General features: G+C 44.6%; 1 long non-coding RNA gene across 1 annotated transcript; it reads right to left on the reverse strand.

The window, feature by feature from the left end:
* Positions 1 to 984: 984 nt before the first annotated feature.
* LOC139595317 (uncharacterized) lies at positions 985 to 5,117 on the reverse strand. The gene is made up of 3 exons (XR_011681005.1): positions 4,438 to 5,117; positions 1,251 to 1,602; positions 985 to 1,079 (listed from the first exon to the last, which is right to left on the reverse strand). It is a non-coding gene; the product is annotated as an uncharacterized lncRNA (long non-coding RNA).
* Between the last annotated feature and the right edge of the window lie 3,771 nt (positions 5,118 to 8,888).

Genomic DNA, 8,888 nt, shown 5'->3' on the forward strand with positions numbered 1-8,888 from the left:
AACCAGAGTTCGTTGTATGAAACAATAACAGCAAGGACTCCTCTCTAAAGATAAGGAAATAAAAATGAAGCAGATTAAAATTAAGGGAGGAACTCTTTGTCAATAAAACTCACTAGGAATCTTCACTATTTAAAGCCCTAAGAAAATTGCACTGAGGAAAAGGGCTTTAGGGGTGCCAGAAGAGCCTGAACAGATATTGTGGTACAACACAGAGCTTGGGGAATCACAGTTTAATTCTTGGTCCTGATACCAGTTTGGAGTACAGCCTCACCACGTTAAATTCGGCACATGTTCAGAAAATGCTCCCATCCCTCCAACTGCCAACATACAGAAATCACTTGCCAAATTTAGCACAGCCAGTCAGGCTTTCAGTTAGAGGTAACCTAAGCATCATGATTTCTGGGCTCAAGAGAATGTTAATTCCACAAAGTCTTCTCAAAATGGAGGCAGGCTCACAATTCACGTGAAAGCTGCTATGGAGGTGGTCAGCCTCCCCCCAGAGATGCAAGAGTTCCTGGAAGACATAATATGTATGAAAAGGAGCCACAAGAATGAAGCAGCTAAGCTTTGTGGGGTGAATGGCTCATCCCAGCTTGGGCTAACCCAGGAACTGGTGAGTCAGACTCTGCTCTGGCTATGTACTCTAAGGAACAAAATATCTATGATGGTCTGATGCAATGGGGCTCAGGATTACAGGTGACTGAGAAGGATTTCAGTGATAACAAAAGGCATGATTAGGTCTTCCTAAAATTTTGTTGCTGCAGGAAATTGCAGCATGGACTTACTAAGCATTTTTTCACAGTAGGTATCTGTTGTTTTTTTCCTATGAGACAGTAAAGGGAAGTGAACATATTAAGCTGAAAGGGACAGTTTTTAGTGAGGTTTTGGTTTGAGTTAAGTTTTTGGGAGAAATAATTAAAAAAACATGCAAATTTCTGACAATTTTTTTCCCTCCTCAGGAAAAAAAAAAATTCCTTACCAGTCTGTCACAGGCCTCAGGGAGGTGAACTGCATGATCTAATTGGGCATTATCTCAGTCTTCTCAAATTTCTCTCTTGTCACACAGTCTGCTTTTTGACCTATGCCAAGAGAAACAACGTTGGCATGCATCCTTTTTGGCTTTGACAGAGCCTTTTTCTGCTCAGCTCTCTTCAACAAATTCTTTCTAGTTATGCCATCTCATCTATTCACTTTACACTTGCACATTTAACACCATAATTACAACACACAAGATTAGAAATCAGACTCACCTTTTCCCACCTAGGGCTGTTTTCTTCTTGTTCTTTGTACTCCCTTCAGTAAGACCAATGAAACCCACTTGTTCACTTTTTTGTTAGGTCAGGTTCATTTTTTATTCTTTCTTATTGAACTCAGCCATCTGCAGAGAGCTACTTTACTCAAGAACTTGGTCTCTGCTCACTGGTTGACTGCCATCAGGTGATAATTCCTCCCCATCTGTTGTTTGAAATTATTTTTTAAATAATTTCTGTGAATGATTCCAACTATCTTGGTCAGCTTTGACTGGATGGAGTGGTTACACACTCCCATTTCTTTCCCCATGAGTCTTCAGTTCCTTTTAAAGTCAGGTCTTGGGTGACAATCCTGGAATTTTTAGAACAAAACAATTTTCCATTAGATCCCTCTAAATTTTACTTAAAAGTGCCTTGTTCCACAAATACTCTGACTCGCAACCCTGTCTACTAGAACACCATCAGAAAACACACACCTAAGAGAGAAATCCCAAGGAAATTTAACTTTTTTGTTGGATAGTACACTAACTGAAAGTGCATTCTGTGTGAAGATTTACTTCATTATAGGCTGAGTTCAGCAGTGCTGCTGCAAACGCAGACCTGGTCCTTTGACACCACACAGAATGCTGAGAGCTTTGGACTCAATCCAGCAAAATATTTAAGCACACAAGCAGCTTAAGAAATTAAGTGCACGGTTAAATATCTAGCTAGATCAGGGCCAAAACATTTGGCATCTCATAGGATTGCTCCATAAAAATGTTCTTCATTTTAAAAAAGCTCATGTTTCATCAAAAATATATTAGGAATTATCAACTTCCTTTTTTAGATGCAATTTAACATGGTTATCTAACATAATATGCTTTTAAGCCTCTTCTCTGGAGACAGTTATTTAGAGGAAGGGTTCTTCTTTTATCATGTCACTCAGCTACAACACAAAGCTAATTTCTTGACAAGGTGTCACCAGGGAATCCCCTCTGAAGTTGTGGCCAGTCTTGGCACATTCCATCAAAGAAGGAAAGGTGGTCTGAAGGACACAAAAATGCAAAGACTCATAATTTTCAAGGGGTATGTTCCAAAACAGTGTTCACAGCAGGACATCAAGGGGCTGGCCCAGATATGGAAGTCAGATACAAGTGTGAGGCAGACTTGCTCTCTCTTTGTCAAGCAATTACTTGCACTGTGTTTAGCACAGACTGTGAGATAGGGATCAGAGCCCTCTGTGCTACCTACCAGCATGAACACAGAGTTACTGTCCCACAGACCTTCTGTCCAAATAACCACAGCTAAAACTGGGAGGGGAAACTGTGCTTTGCCAATGGACAGAGCAAAAAGCTTTCCTGTCTCTCTTTCCAGAAGCAGTTACAGGGGCTATTATTGGAGAAGACTACAATACACGGGCAAGATCTCTTCCTTCACACTTTAAACACCACAAGTTTAATGGAGCTGATACATGGTCCACCACATTTTCCTCTGCCCACTACCACCTTCACCAGCCTATCCCAGTACTTAAGCACTGGGAACACTTGAAGCCCATGGGGGCAGGGAGTTGCATCAGTATCTCCCAGAAGTGATAGGTCAAGAGGAAGTCAAGTCAAGCTAGATGGCTCTTTACTGATCCTCCCTCTTAAGGCCATAAATAGCTCTATCCTCTGTGACCCTCGGCCTCCCACAGCCCTTCCCCACCTCTGCCCCCTCCCCAGCACAGGCTGCTCCTTGCCCTCTGCAGATCATTGTCTCCCTGTTAATTGCTCTGTCTAGGAGGAACAGGTCAGCAACTTCAGGTGAGAGCCAGAGAGAGCTGTTAATAAGTAAATGATAAAAAAAAAAAAGTTACAGAATGAACTTGTTTCTTTCCAGGACTTGCCTTGCAGTTTGGCAACCACAACTGTCCTGTTGCAAAAGGGCTCTTTTTATCTCTCCTTGACCAAAACTCTGGCTCTAATGTTAAGCACGAATATGTGACCCATAGCTCCAAAGAGTGTGTGTTTGTGTATGCACAGGTCTTGCCAGTTTAGAGGCTGCCCTGATGGCCCCGCTGTATCTCCCTGTCTATGTTACTAAACAGAACAAAGGAAACAATATGCCCTCAGATCATTCCTACTGTTTAACTACCAGCTCCCTGGCTGGGGGAAGGTTCTGTCTCTCAGACACTGCATGGCGACAGCCTGTGACACCAACCAGCCGCACCAGACAGCACAGACCAAACCTCCAGCCCCATCCAGCATGCCCTGCACCCCTGGACACCGTTACTTGCCACACCTTGGGGCTGCATCACACTCTAATGCTCCTGAAGTGCAGTGTGGCACTTTGCTGTGATGCCCTCTCTCAGCATGAGCCATGCAGGGCCACACAGGAGCCATGGTGCTGCAGAACCAGCAGCACCAGCCATTGCTGCTGTCTTTAAGTGTTACAAAACACAGGGAGCTCATAGGAAACTTCTCAAAACCAAGTACAACGTGAGAGATGAAGCATTTGGAGTGCACACAAGCCACCAGCTCCATAACAGAGGAGACATTGCAGGAAGAAACTTCTGATGTTAGGAGACCTGAGAACAGACTTGTTCCCAGCCCTAGAATCAAGCATCAACCAGAGGGCCTTAATTTCCCCCCTGGGCTTGTGCCATCTGGCTTATTGGGCACCATGTGGCTCCTGCCCCTGTCCATGGCAGAATCATTCCTGTTGCTGCCCCTTCCCAGGAGGAGGTGCTTCAGGGTTGTGGCCACACTCCTCTGCTCTCCACCTTTGTGAGCCTAACCCTGTGGGGTCTCATATTCCTTTGAAACCTGAGTTGTGTTGATGGATATATTTGCTGGGTGCCTCCCGTCTCTCCTGGGCTCAGGCTGCCCTGTCTGGAGGTTCTGTGAGGGAGAGGGGTCTGGAGTTTAAGAGCGTTATTGTTACCAGAGGAAGGAATTTTTGGTCCTATAAATCAGAGGCAGGCAGGAGTAGGGCCAGCATACTTGGGCTCTGTGAACAAACTTCATTTCCTGGGAGACTGGCCTTCAATCACCCTCTGTCATACTCCACTGATCAGAGGTGGACATGAGAGGAGTTCATTAAGGTGGAAGAAAAATAATATAATAGGTCCTCCCCATGCATGCACTATTCCCGACCCCTGGGGGTGGCAAGACATCCCTTCCTTGTGCTAAGATCCAAAACACATACACACACACACAGAGCCACTCACCCTGAATATGCTGGTATTCCTCTACCTAAGCAAATTTCCTTCTAAAAATGGACACCTCGAACACAGACCAAGGGTTTTTTCTGGCTACTTTTCAGATGAACTCAGTTCCACTGTCTGTTGACTCGCTTTGTAATTCTTGGCTGCACTCTGTCGGAGAAGAATCAGGTCCAGCACTTGAGGCAAAAGGAATCGACAATTTTCCGAGCAAAACAGAACATTCAAAGCTCTCCTTGTTGATTTTGTTTCCTGGCTTTCTGAATGGACCTTTTTTTTTTTTTTTTTTTTTTTTTTTTAGGAGATTATCTCTCCCATTTCTCTTTTACCATCCTTTAGCACTACTGGTTTTGATTGGAATCAGGAAAAGGGGCAAGAATGTTAAGTAGGCAAAAATCAAAAATTAGAAAAATAAATACATTTAATGAAAAGAGAAAATATTTTGAGTTAAGGATATGGAAAAACCTCAAAGAGGAAAATTGTTTACAAAAAGTTTTGTGCTTTCAAGAACAAATCGTGAGCCAACCCGCGGTAGGGAAACACAGAAAGTAGCTCTAGTAAGGTCCAAGAGACTGAGCTGGTGTCTAACGTGGACTGGTGCAGTGGTGATACCACATGGAATAAAAAAGCCTTTCAGACTTCTGAGCTTGGCTGGGTTGGTGCCATCCATTTATATGCTTGTCACAGAAAGCGTAACTGAAAGAAAGACATAATTTATTTTTTTAACCACTCTGAAAACATTTTTCCTAGCAGTTCTTACATTTATAAGATACAAATACAAACCAGAGCTTGCACCACAGAACTCAGGAAACTGATACAAGATAAATACTGTTAATTTGGAGGTGCTGCCTAAGTACAGCTTCAGGCTAGTGGACAGCTGGTGCTCTCAGCTCCTGTGTGACAGAGGCACACATTGGTTTAGGGAGCTCCTTGAAAGCAGTTTTAATCGAAGTCTAGTTATGCTGCTGGACTCAGCTCCTGGAGAAATTTGTGGTTCTGTCCAGGCAGACAAGGTTCTGCCCAGGTTCTGCCATCCTTGGTTCCAGTGTCTTGCCTCTCTGCCTGTGATGTCTAGAAGGACCAAGTCCACCAGGAAGTGAGGAGGGGTTTGTGTGAACTGGTCCTGGGAACAGAGGACTCTGGAATATAAAGAGTGCACTGTGGAGCAGGAGCCTCTGCTCACGACCATGATTTCACATGGCAGTGCTGCATGTTCCTCACTGTATCACAGTTCTGCTGTTGACCTTTGTGCACATCCCAGCAGAGGTGGCCAACTGCGGCAGGAGCACTCCTTCAGTTTTTTGCTTGTTAGGGAAAATCCAGAGACCTGCATCTTCTGGGGAAAAAGCAAAAGGTTGGTGAACTTACAGGGGCTGAGGGATACACTGATTCAGTGAGTCCACTGTGAAGATCATACCAAGAAAATTCTTCTTCCTTATGATCTCTTATGCTCTCCAAGGAAGGTAGCAAGGTACATCCACAAGCAGGTGAGCAATCCTGAGCAGTAGCAGACTGCTCCTGGTTTGAGAAGTAGCTCTTACATTGGTGGGTATAAAATGAGTCATTCCTGGTTAATATCCAGAGGCTGAAGCTGTATGGTGAGGCAAAACAGGTAGTATTTAATCATCCCAGAAAATGTTGGAGGATATTCTCAGAAGATTTCTTGTAGGGACAGTTGCTGCATAGAAAACATAGAACTGTCTGGTACTAACATCTCCTCTAGAGAGAAAGATCAGACAGTTCAGTGGCATTTGATGAATAGGCACTGAAGGATTTTGCGGGCCTCCCAAATGAAAGAGGCTGCTGGAAAACAGGACTATGAGGTGGCTTCTCCACCCTGGTTGTTCATCACCAGAAAGGCTGTTTGCAAACCTGCTTTTTTATTTACTCCATGAAGTCTTTCCGAATGGACTTTTTACACTAATATCTAAAAGGAAGGTTGTACAGTTGTTAATGGATATATGCCTCTGTTGGCTTTGAAGCTGCTCAGCATATCTGCATTAAAGAAAAGTTCACTGTGTTTGTTGAGAAGTGGCAGAGAACCAGGATATATTAACTCTAAGCTCTGCTGGACTAAAAAGCAAAGGGGATAGAACAGGTGAGCTAAAAATCTGAGGCCATCACTGCAGCAGAGAGGAGAGAACAATACGCAGTACTGATAATGCACTGGCTGGGGTCAAGGGACTGTGGCTGGAGATATGCAAGAGTTCTGGCAGAACAAAGTATATGACAGAGGTGTACCCTATACCCAAACACAGCTATATGCCCCAGCCCACTCCCACTACATCAGAGCTCTCTTTGGGTCATTAGTGCTTGTTTTAATTTATTTCGCCAATTTTATCGCTGGAAACACACAGTGATTTACAACCTTTCCTGAGTGCACAGATTAATAAGTCTTCTTCTCACTTCCCCTAGAGACAATTAGCACATAGCCATGATGGGAAATGACTGTGAGGAACACACAGGCAATATGCTCTGAGAGCTAGACATTAGGCTGAATTCTGCTTACACACAAGGTCACTTGAAAGCCACTACTCATGCTTTCCTCACCTGGAGAGAAAAGCCACCCCCATCCCTGAGCAGAACACACAACAAAATGGACTGAACCACCTCTAGGACACATCTGATCCAGGGTACAGTCTGAATGCAGAGTCCTCTGGAAAGCTGGCCAGGAGGACGCAGAGGCCTCAGCCTCCTGTGTGTTATGCCACTGATTTTGTGTGCCCTCAAAGCCCCTTCTGCCTGCCTTTTTGAGTTGACCCTGCTTTAGGTGGAGGTGAGTCCAGACACCTCTGAGAGTCTCTTCCAATCTGAGCTGTTTTATGGCTGTGACACTCTGCTCTCAGCACAACAGAACCCCAAGTTGTAACTCAGCCTGGGAAAGACTCACAGCAACTGCCCTTAAGGGTACAGACTTGACTTCAGCTTCAGAAGGCTTTACTATTAGATGAAACATAAGCAACAGATTGGAAAAAAAAAACCCCAACAAAATAATGTGATAATCTTCCTCTTCTCTTTCAGGTTTGTCTGTTGCTTTCTTTCCCAGACCATCACTCTCTCTCCCTTCCAGGCAGCTCCCTCCCTGCAAGCACTCTTGCAGACTTGGATTTTAAAACAAGAGCCAAGAATCCAAACTATTCTTTCAAAATCAAAGGGAGAAAAGATGGCAAAAATATGATGACAGTTTTCTCACAGGTGTTTTTTTAGCTTACTGAAACTTCTTTTCTCCAGTTCTGATGAGTCAACAATACTTTATTCTTCAAAACAGAAAAAGATCCAGATTCTGAGAACAAATATTCAAGAAAATTTTAGCAAAGTTGCAGTCCTTTTTATCTCCACAGGTAATTTTTAAGTAATTTTTTCCATATGTTCTGATGAAGATGAATGTGGTAAACCCCATTTTACAAGCAGGAAAACTGAGTCAGATACACATAAAACCAAATATGGTAGTTCTGCCTCACTGTGGAATCTTCTTTTTTACTGCAGAGTCCCATAATTAGCTACATAGTGTGCTCTGATCAACTTGTATAGCTGGGGCTGTAAAGGTGTTAATAATCCAGCACTTCCACTGCTCTGCTGACCAGCACTCATCACCGCTAAAGGGAGTCCCCTGGGAAGCTGAGAGACCTTTCAAGTGCCCTGAGGCACCGTGTAGGTGGTGCAGAACTGTGAATACAGGAGTCACCAGAGGTGACAGAGGAGTGTGTCCATCACTGTCCCTTAGCAAAACCCTTGTCTGCATCTGCCTGCTCTCACGGTTTTATTCTGAGCAGCTCAGTCTTGGTTCTCTCCTGAAACCCCATCTCTGAGCATCTCAGACTAAACCAGTAAGGTTTGGGAGAGACTCCTGTGGCATTCCAGCAACTCCTTAGAGTTTACTAGTCTCCTCCATCTTCTTTTCCTTTCCTATGCCCTGGTGATCGTGGCCATTGCCCACCAGCAGTGTGTGCTCACTGCCTCTCCAGCAGCTGCAGCTCACAGGGCTTGGGGGCATATCCCCACAGCAATTGTATGACCTCTTAATAGCACTGCTGTGATTTTGCTCCCCCATTCAGGTTCCAGTGACAGTATTGTCCTGCAGATTATCCATGGCTTCCATGGAGCTCATTGCCATGGCAGGGCTCATATGTAGGTCTGTAAGGACAGTTTCTAGTGCTTAAAACATCATTGAGGAGTTCAATTCCTCTTTGCTCAGGCAGACCCTGAGAGTGTCTCATCTCATCTCTTTGCTCAGGTTGCCCAGGGCTGCTCCCACCCTTGGTCTCCACAGATCCCCTTTTCCCTTCCCAGAGCAGCAGTGAGGCTGAGGCAGCAGCAGGACTACAGTGTGTTTCTGCAGAAGATGATGGGTCGCAGAGGCCAAGGGGAGCGACTTTTAGGGTGTAACAGTGCTGACTGTGTTGGCTTTCCCTCCTCGCTGAACCCAACCCCGCTGATAGACATTAGTGGGTGGGAGG

Source organism: Agelaius tricolor, unplaced genomic scaffold (assembly GCF_023055355.1).
Source record: "Agelaius tricolor isolate 1412-34295 unplaced genomic scaffold, bAgeTri1.0.p SCAF_13, whole genome shotgun sequence".
NCBI classification, from domain to species: Eukaryota; Metazoa; Chordata; class Aves; order Passeriformes; family Icteridae; genus Agelaius; species Agelaius tricolor.